This window comes from Coturnix japonica, unplaced genomic scaffold (assembly GCF_054131305.1).
Source record: "Coturnix japonica strain WE unplaced genomic scaffold, WE-NBRP24 Scf042, whole genome shotgun sequence".
Lineage (NCBI taxonomy): Eukaryota > Metazoa > Chordata > Aves > Galliformes > Phasianidae > Coturnix > Coturnix japonica.
Genome location: NW_028188945.1, coordinates 3,121,790 through 3,130,374, shown reverse-complemented (window position 1 = coordinate 3,130,374; position 8,585 = coordinate 3,121,790).

Genomic DNA, 8,585 nt, shown 5'->3' with positions numbered 1-8,585 from the left:
GGCTCAGCTCTGTGCCCAAGGCGCGTTCACCTGCAGCCCTCCAGCTGCCCTGTCCTCCTCCACGCGTGCAGCTGGGCTTCCCGGGGCAAACAGCAACACACGGTGCATCAGAAGGCTGAAAGAGCCAGCCAGGAAGACAGACAAGCTCAAGAGGCTGAGTGCAGGGACACCCTTCTTCCTCCCGCCCTGCTTCCTCTCCCTTGCTTTCCTCTCAGCCCTCGCAGAGCAAGGGGATGCTCACAGTCTGTTGCTAGCAGTTCCAGTTGGGCTGAAAGGCCACAGGTGCAGAACACCAACAGGGAAACGGGGGAAAAGCAGCTGCATTTCCATGGAGGGACCTGAAGCCGACCGCTTCATCGCCCTACGATGGCCAGCCCAAGCCAGGCACATTTTGCGCAGCTACTGAAAGAGACAGCACCAGTTTTAAAAAGTTTGGTTGGCTTTTATTTGAAATGAAGAGATGCAAAATGCAACTAAAATACATTTCAACACAAAATTAAGTAGGTAAGATACTAACAATGACTAAAGACATGCTATAAGGTCAGCTAATAATCAATACGTTGAAACAGGGATCAAGCTGAAGCACCCTGAAGGAATGCAGCGTCTCCAGCTCTTGCCATACATCAAGTCCTGCACAGGCGAAGCCCTCTTCTAATGCAGCACAAGCCCTTCCCTTCCAGCTTCCTTCCTTCCTCTCCATTGTCCACAAAAGGGAAACACGGCCGTGCCTGCAATCCGGACCATACTGACCGTTGACTTTGGTGCCACCTCCGAGGAAGCGTTGCAGGTGGTTCTGCTGTCCTTTGTGGCTTCTTGCTCAAGCCCTCATCGTTGCTTTCTGCTTTCCATCTCGGCCTTCTTCCCCAGCTGAGCAGTGCTTCCCTTGCCTCAGCTTTCTTCACTCTCTCCTAAGTCTCAGTCCCCAAACTCTCCGAGTCCTGTGCCCTGTGCCCTTTCCTGTGCCCTGGCTTGTGTCTCTGAACATTGGGAGAGGGCTCCTAAGCTCTGTCCCTACGCTGGATCAACTCCAGCTCTTCCTCCAGCCAGCCCATAACCCTTCCACGCCTCATTTTTCTTTCACTTGCAGGGAGTCTGGATTCCCACCATGGGAATGAATGGAAGAAAGTACGCTTGAGGAGCAGAAGTTTGTGTTTGGCTGTGCTCAGATCTTCCTCCCAAGAGATGCTCTTCACGTCTTTCTTGTTTCCTTTCTGCTAGAAGCTGAAGCAAACAGGCTTGCAGTGAAGCATGGCCTTGCAGGAAGGCAGGACACTGGTGTGGAGTGTGGCCCAGCTATGAAGAGAGCTACAGACACACAGCAGGCATCTGGGTTCTGGGTCCTGTCTTTCTAGTCAGGCTTGCTGTCTGTCCTTTCTTGCGACTGCTGTCATTGCATGTTGCTTGAGGTCTTGCAGTTGGAGGGGTTGACAGTGACCTTTCCTGTCCAGGATTGGAAAATCAAGCCCACAGTTCACCCAAGAGCCTAAGATCCATTGCAGTCAACACTGGAGATGAGATTTCTCCGTATCGTGGCCCAGTTGGGCCTTTGGTCTTGATGAGGGGGGTTGGTCTCGATGATCTCTGGATGTTCCTTCTAACACCTCTAATTCTGTGATTCTGTGCCAGTTTGCAGACTGAAGGTAGTGCTGGACTCATTAAATCTTGCAGCTTCCCCTTTCTTGGTTCTAACAGGGAGAGGTGCTGAGCCAAATGGCAAGATCTATGTGAAAGCTGCTCTCCAGGCTGGAGGGCTTCCTGGAACAGCAGGTCCCAGGACAGGGGGACGACCTTCCCCTGCAGTTGACAACCACTCCTTCTGCAGGACGGTGGCTGCAAGAAAGCGCAAGGGAGTGGAGGAAGAGGAGCAAAAAGCAGAGCTGTGGCCTGCCAAAAAACACGCGAAGGTGGAGCGCAGTGTGGCAAAGGCCCAGAGCCCACATCAGAGCAGAGGCAGTGTGCCAGCTCCAGAAGCACATCCTGGGCTAGAAGTAAGAAGATGCTGTTGTAGCTGCCTTGGTGAAGCACTTCCCTTATCAAGTGCATGGAGTTTGCTTGGGGTTTGCTTTGCTTTTTCCTTCTCTGGACAGAGAAGGGAAAAGAGTTGAAGGCTACCCAGTCCATGTCCTTGACCATGACCATGCCACAGTGCGTGACCCCCTCTTTTCCCTTTAACTCCACGTCCCACTAGAAACCTCCTTCCCTGAGAGGCTTCCTGGCCTGTTCATGGTACCCATGTTTCCGCAGTTTTGCTGTTGACAAAATGAATTTCTCTTTTCTTGCACTACACCCAGGGTTCATTCCTTCTGATATCTTTTCCTATAGAGCCCGTTTCTCAAATAAAGGCTCTTTCATTTGCCCATCGGGGGGGAACAGACCCTTTTGTCTGAAGTGGAACTACTTAATCTATCCCATGCTCTCTGTTACTTTTGGTACTGCATGTGTTTCCCAGGCAGCATTTCACCACGTACAGACAGGGAGGTGAAAGTCAGTGTGAGAAAGTGAATGTGATTCACACTCTCTCAAGTATTGCTTTAAGATGTTTTAAGATGATCTTTACTTGTGAGGTACAAAGTGCTCTCTGAGGCCTCTTCTAAAATGGTCCAGCTAGCAGTTACAGGTTATTGTCTTGTGTTTTTAATTCAGTGCTGCTTTTCTTAGATGCCTGTTTCTGCCCTGGTATCCTTTGCAGAAGCTCTGGAGGTTGGATACAGCAAATACAAGAGTCCTTATCACCAGCAAATGCGAGCAACAGGTGTGACACAGGCAGTCCGTTGCCTCCTTTTCAGTACAGGCGCAGTGGTAGGTCCAGGAGTTGGCATCCTTAATACACAGTGGGCTTACAGCCATCTTTGTTCAGTAAGGAGGTTATCATTACCTACAATAGAGCCCATCTGTACTACAGGAATGTTTATGTGGAATGACTGTGCTGATGAAGGTAAGATTTTCGCTTTTGGATTCTCAGTCCAGCCCACAAAGCAAAATGAAATGGAGGAGGGAGAAAATGTGCTCATAGTTCTTGCTTAGTTCTAATTGCAAAGCAAATGACTGCCTGCTGGTCAGAGCAGGATGGTGCCTGCTGTCTGGGAAACCTCCTGCAGAAGCACTGGAGCTTTTGCATCACGTGCAAAACCTGCCTGAGACGGGCCATAGGGCACCCACAGCCTCTGGGCAGCCTGGGCCAGGGCCTCACTGCCTCTGGGGGAGGAATTTCCTCCACCCATCTACCTCCATTTCCACTCTTGGAGTTTAAAGCCATTCCCACTCGTATGATCGCTTGTCACGGAGTTCTCTCTAGAGCTCACTCCGGGACAGTGGGCACAAACCCGGGTCAGCAGGAACAAAAGCTCCCCCCCCTTTTTCTCTCACGGCATGGTAGTGGCCCGGCCCGGCCACGTGCGTTTCGGAAGAGGGGAAGGGAGACTGCGATTAGGTCTAACAAAAAATGAGGGAGAAAAAAGGTGATCTGAGAACGAACGGCAGTTTAATAACCCAATAATGCTAAACAACAACAAGAGAGTTTCAACAAAGAGAATACCAAGTCCCCAATCTCACCGATGGAGCTGTGGAAGGCAGGAAGCTCTGACCACGTTGTCTCCTTGCAGTGAGCCAGGCCAGCAACCCCTTGTCCCCTTTACTCCCATTATGAGGCATGTTGTTCTGATGTGGAATACCAACACCAACCAAATTGCAAAACCATAACATTCCACCCCTTATTACACATCATCACATCATGCCTAACTTTTATCAACATATAAACAGAACAGTAGTTAACATGCTTTACATATGTACATACATATATATATATATATACACACACATGGAATCACTGGCTGCACTCCCCCAGCATCAAATTTCCCTGTGGCACACACTGAACATCCCCATCCTTCTGCAACACCCACCAGGTGCACCCAGGTCCCTGTGCAAAGACAGTTCCACGGAGGGGCCTCCCCTTTCCAGAGGCTGGGAGGACCCAAACCGCTTTTCCCAGCATATTCTTTACATGCACCACAGGAACCTTGTCTCCCTCCACGGTACGCAGGGAGTTGGACTGTGTAGCGCCGTCTCGGTTGGTGTTTACCAGCCAGGTGGCTTCTGCTAGATGTTTCTCCCAGTTCTTAAATGTTCCACCACCCATCGCTTTCAGCGTGGTTTTCAGCAAACCATTGTGGCGCTCGATCTTACCAGCGGCTCGTGCATGATAGGGGATGTGATAGATCCACTCGATGCCATGTTCTTTGGCCCAAGTGCTCATCAGTGAATTTTTGAAATGAGTCCCATTGTCTGATTCGATCCACTCTGGGGTGCCATGTTGCCACAGGATTTGTGTCTCTAGGCCTAATATGGTGTTTCTGGCAGTGGCATGGGGTACCGCATATGTCTCCAGTGCTGGGTCCTGTGTGAGCAGAGCTCTCTGCCCCAGAAGCCAAGTCACTGCTGTGCAGAGCTCAGCCTCGGGCTGAATGTGCTCCTGAGTTTGTCCCAGTGCAAGGACAACCTTCTCATTGCCCTTTAGGAGCACCTCTGGTGCTGATGGGTTCTCTGCTCTCAGCAACCACTGGATACATGGCTCCAGGCGCGTGTGTGCTTTGTCACCTTGAGCTGTTTGCTCTGATCGCATCTCACCCTGGGGAGCTGGGATTTCCCTTTGGTCTCGGTGTCACTTCGAGACCAGTAGCAACACTAGGGGTCAGAGGAGAGCTGCTGAATGTGTGAGCACAGCTGCTAATTGAGAAGGAGGTCGCACGCGTGTGACTTCGAAACCCGAATTAATGAGCTTACCTTCACCCTCCTGACTAATGCAGACCTCATGCAGCCCTGGGCCTGCCCTTCTCCAGCCTCCTGCCTTGTTTTGCCTACTCATAGGAAAAGATTTAGCACAGCTCAGAGCCCCAGGCGGCGCTTGGAATGCCAGCAGGAAAGAGCTGCTGGTGTCCACATAGCTCAGGACTGCAGCAGTGGGGCTGCTGGACCTCAGTGTTCTGAACACTCTGATGTGGAAGTGATTGGCAGATGCTGTGGCCGGAGGGATGAGGTGCCTGCAGGGCGTCCCTTGGAAGAACGTTTGGTGAGGATGGATCCTCTGAGCCAGCATCGGGCACAGGGTGCTGGGTGCAAATGCCAGTGCTGCCCTCTGTCATCCTGTTGGTTTTAAAAGGAGTACAGCTCCGTTTCCAAATGTTGCCAACCACAGGCTGGCTGGCAGTTTGAAGGAACTGCCATGAAATAGGTCTAATGAAACGTTCCTGGCAGAGCTTCAGGATGGAGAAAGTGCAGTTTGTCCTCAACTGAGCTGAGGTCCAATGAGCTGAGTTTCCTGGCTCAGAGCAGAGGCCGTGAGCATCACGTCTCACAGTCTGTGTCACCTGGGCAGAGCCGTTAGGCAGGGGCTGCCAGTGGGGAGATGCCAAAATTTCCATGAAGATGATTGCTCAGATATGCCTGAGTTCAGATGGAGGGGCCCATTGCCCTACCAGGAAGTGGAAGATGCTTGGGGGTGAGGCAGCTCGTGCTTTCCCATGCCTGTAGGACCTTACAGTGCTGTGCCTTTCCACATACCTACCCCACCTTCTTTCTTTCCCATGCAGGGGGCATCATTAATCCAGTGGGTGCTACCAAGAATGCTCGGACAGCCCCACTGCACTGCGTCTGTGTGGCAGAAGGACACACCAAGCCTGTGCTCTGCCTGGATGCCACCGATGAACTGCTTTTCACTGCCTAAAAAGGTATATGTTGGACAGAACAGGTGTGGGGGCTGCTGGCATTTTATGCGCTATTCTCATAGATCTCCCCAGGCTGGCATGGGGAATTGGGGTGCATGGCAGGGATGGCTCCTTCTGGGCTGCTCCCCTGTCCCTGCCTTCTGATGTCCAGGTGCTGGAGCAGGCTGGCTCCATTGCCCTGGAGTGGAGCTGTGGGTGGTGGGAGGCAGCGCTTGGGAAGGAGTCGGTGCCTCCACGCCACGGAGGAACTCCCCAGCCCAACTCTCTCAGGCACGTTCTTCTTCCTACAGACCGGAGCTGTAAGATGTGGAACTTGGTGACGGGTCAGGAAATTGCTTCCCTCAAGGGTCACCCAAATAATGTCGTTTCCATCAAGTACTGCAGCCACACGGGGTTGGTGTTCACCGTGTCCACGTTGTACATCAAAGTGTGGGACATCCGGGACTCAGCGCACTGCATCCGGACCATGACGTATGTAGTGGGAAGAGTGGCTGTGGGGGACTGTGGGCAGCTCTGGCTTTGCAGAAGATGGTGTGAGGAACTCCTGTGGTCCCACAGGCTGGAAACAGAGCCCAGCTGTTTTAGGATCAGTGCCTACAGCTGTAGGAAACAGGGAGGCTTAGGGAGATCTTGGAATGGAATCTGTGGGGACCCTCTGCAGCAAAGGCTCAAAGGAAAGGACCTGGAAGAGCTTTTCAGCCCTTCCTGGGGGTGGCCAAGAGCACCAGCCAGAAAGGATGGGGATTCTCTTTTTTGCTTCAACTAATATGCCAGAGGAAGACGACCACATTAACCCATCTGTATTTGTTGTTGTTGTTTATCTACAGCATGAAGCATTTCACTTGGAAAGTCTCTGCTGCCACTCATCGTACAACAGACTTAAAGCACAGCACTTGGCACCTAGCAGTGCTGTGAAGGGTTGGAAAGGCAGCGCATCATTGTGCTGAGGGCCAAGAGACGGTTCAGACAACAGAAGCATTTGTCCACATTTCTGACATGAAGGCTGTCGCCTCCCGATCCGGCGACAAATCAAGGCTGCTGTGTGAAAGTACCGTGCCTCCGCACACGGGAACAGATGGGACTCACACACAGTGTGTAACACAGAATGTACCAGCTTAATGCCACACCACAAACCTACCCAATGCCCAACAGGGGGGACCAGTCAATGCTGCTCATCAGCCATCAACCCCGGATGCTGGAGAAGGCAGACCATGTTGTGGTGCCAGAGCATGACACCATGGCTGAGATGGGGACACCCACCGAACTGAGGACCCGCGGTGGACCCTACAGCCGGCTGCTGCAGCACTGAGGACCACAGGGCAGCTGGAGTGGGATGCGATGGGACACGGGGAGCTGTGGCTGTCTCCGCTCCCCGCTGCAGGATGGGAAGAGTGGGATGCTCTGGGATTTGTATGGAATAAAGTGGAGATGTTTTGTAGAGGAGCAGGTTGGGATGTGGGGTGTGGGCAGCTCAGCCTCAGTGCATGGTTGGTTATGGAAGCTGGGTGTCTGCCCTCAGAATGTGGCTGTGGCAGCACTGTGGGTTATGGGGGGGAAGCACAGCTCAGCCCAATACTGGATGAACTTTCCAGTCATGTCTTCATGCCAAAGCGGTGCAGATAGCACAGGGAGTGCAAAGACTGTAACTGAACTGCCAGCCTCACCTGGCTGTGGTGCTGAGCATGCTGGGCTGCCTGGCCCTGCTCTCAGCAGCACTGTGTCCTCCCTCCCAGCCCCCATAATTCCACCTATACAGTTATGTCTGCTAGAGAGATTCACACTGCGTGGAATGTGCCACGGCCAATAGCAACTGAAGGCTTCAGAGCCAAATAAGTGAGAGGAGGCCGTGCTGGAGCTCATCTCTTCCATGGAGCTCATAACAGCAGCACAGCAGTAACCCTGGTGGCAGCAGCACCAGGATGTTGTTGGAGCAGCACTCCTGGCTCCCCTCCTGCTCCCTCCAAGAGCTGCAGGCAGACGTACAGCACTGCTGTCCTGTGCCAGGTTTATTTAAAAACACAGCTGAGAGCTGCCGGCATAAACAGAGGAGCCTGACTACGTACATACAATATCTTAAATAGAAGGCAAATACAAAAGGAAAGGATAAAATATTTACAGTAACAATGGCAGACACGACATGGGCACAGTTCCACCCAGAGGCAGCAGAAAACCACTCAATACCCTGCTGAAGCTCAGAGTCACCACGACGTCCTCCAGCAGGGCCAGGGGTGCACTGTGCCCACAGCAGGGCTGGGATGGCTTCACACTGAACTGAGACAAGCGAAGCGCACACGTGTTGGCTTCCAGAAATCATCAGCACAGCATCGCGCTCTGCCAGCAAACAGCACTGGAAGTCCAGAAAAAGGGAAAGGGGGGAATAACGCAGCTGCGGCGTGCAGCTCCCAATTCTCACACTGCTGCTGCATCACTGCTGATAAGTGGAAGGCAGGGGGCAGCCCCCATCATTGGTGGCACATTTGGTCCAAAACACCAGAATAATTCTGCTCCCGCCCACCCCTACGTTGTCATTAAGTTGCCTTAAAGGATTCAAGTCAAAAACAAAAGCATACACCAACAAAACTCAAGAGCTGGCAGAACTCCAAGCTAGACATAGGGACTACCCAAGAACTGGGAGCATTGAAGAAGCTTCCAGCTGCACCCAACGCTGAGCATGGCCAAGGGAGGAGGAAGGAAGGAGCTTGAGGTTGAAGCCTTCGGAGCGTCACTGAATCAGGAGATCAATTGCCAGGCACTGCAGCACACAGATGGACGTCCTTCTGGGCTGTCACAGAACTGCTTTGTCCTCTTGCTGCTGAAAGGAGCCAACCAGGAGCAGGGAATGGATGCACAGGACCTCAACTCTGA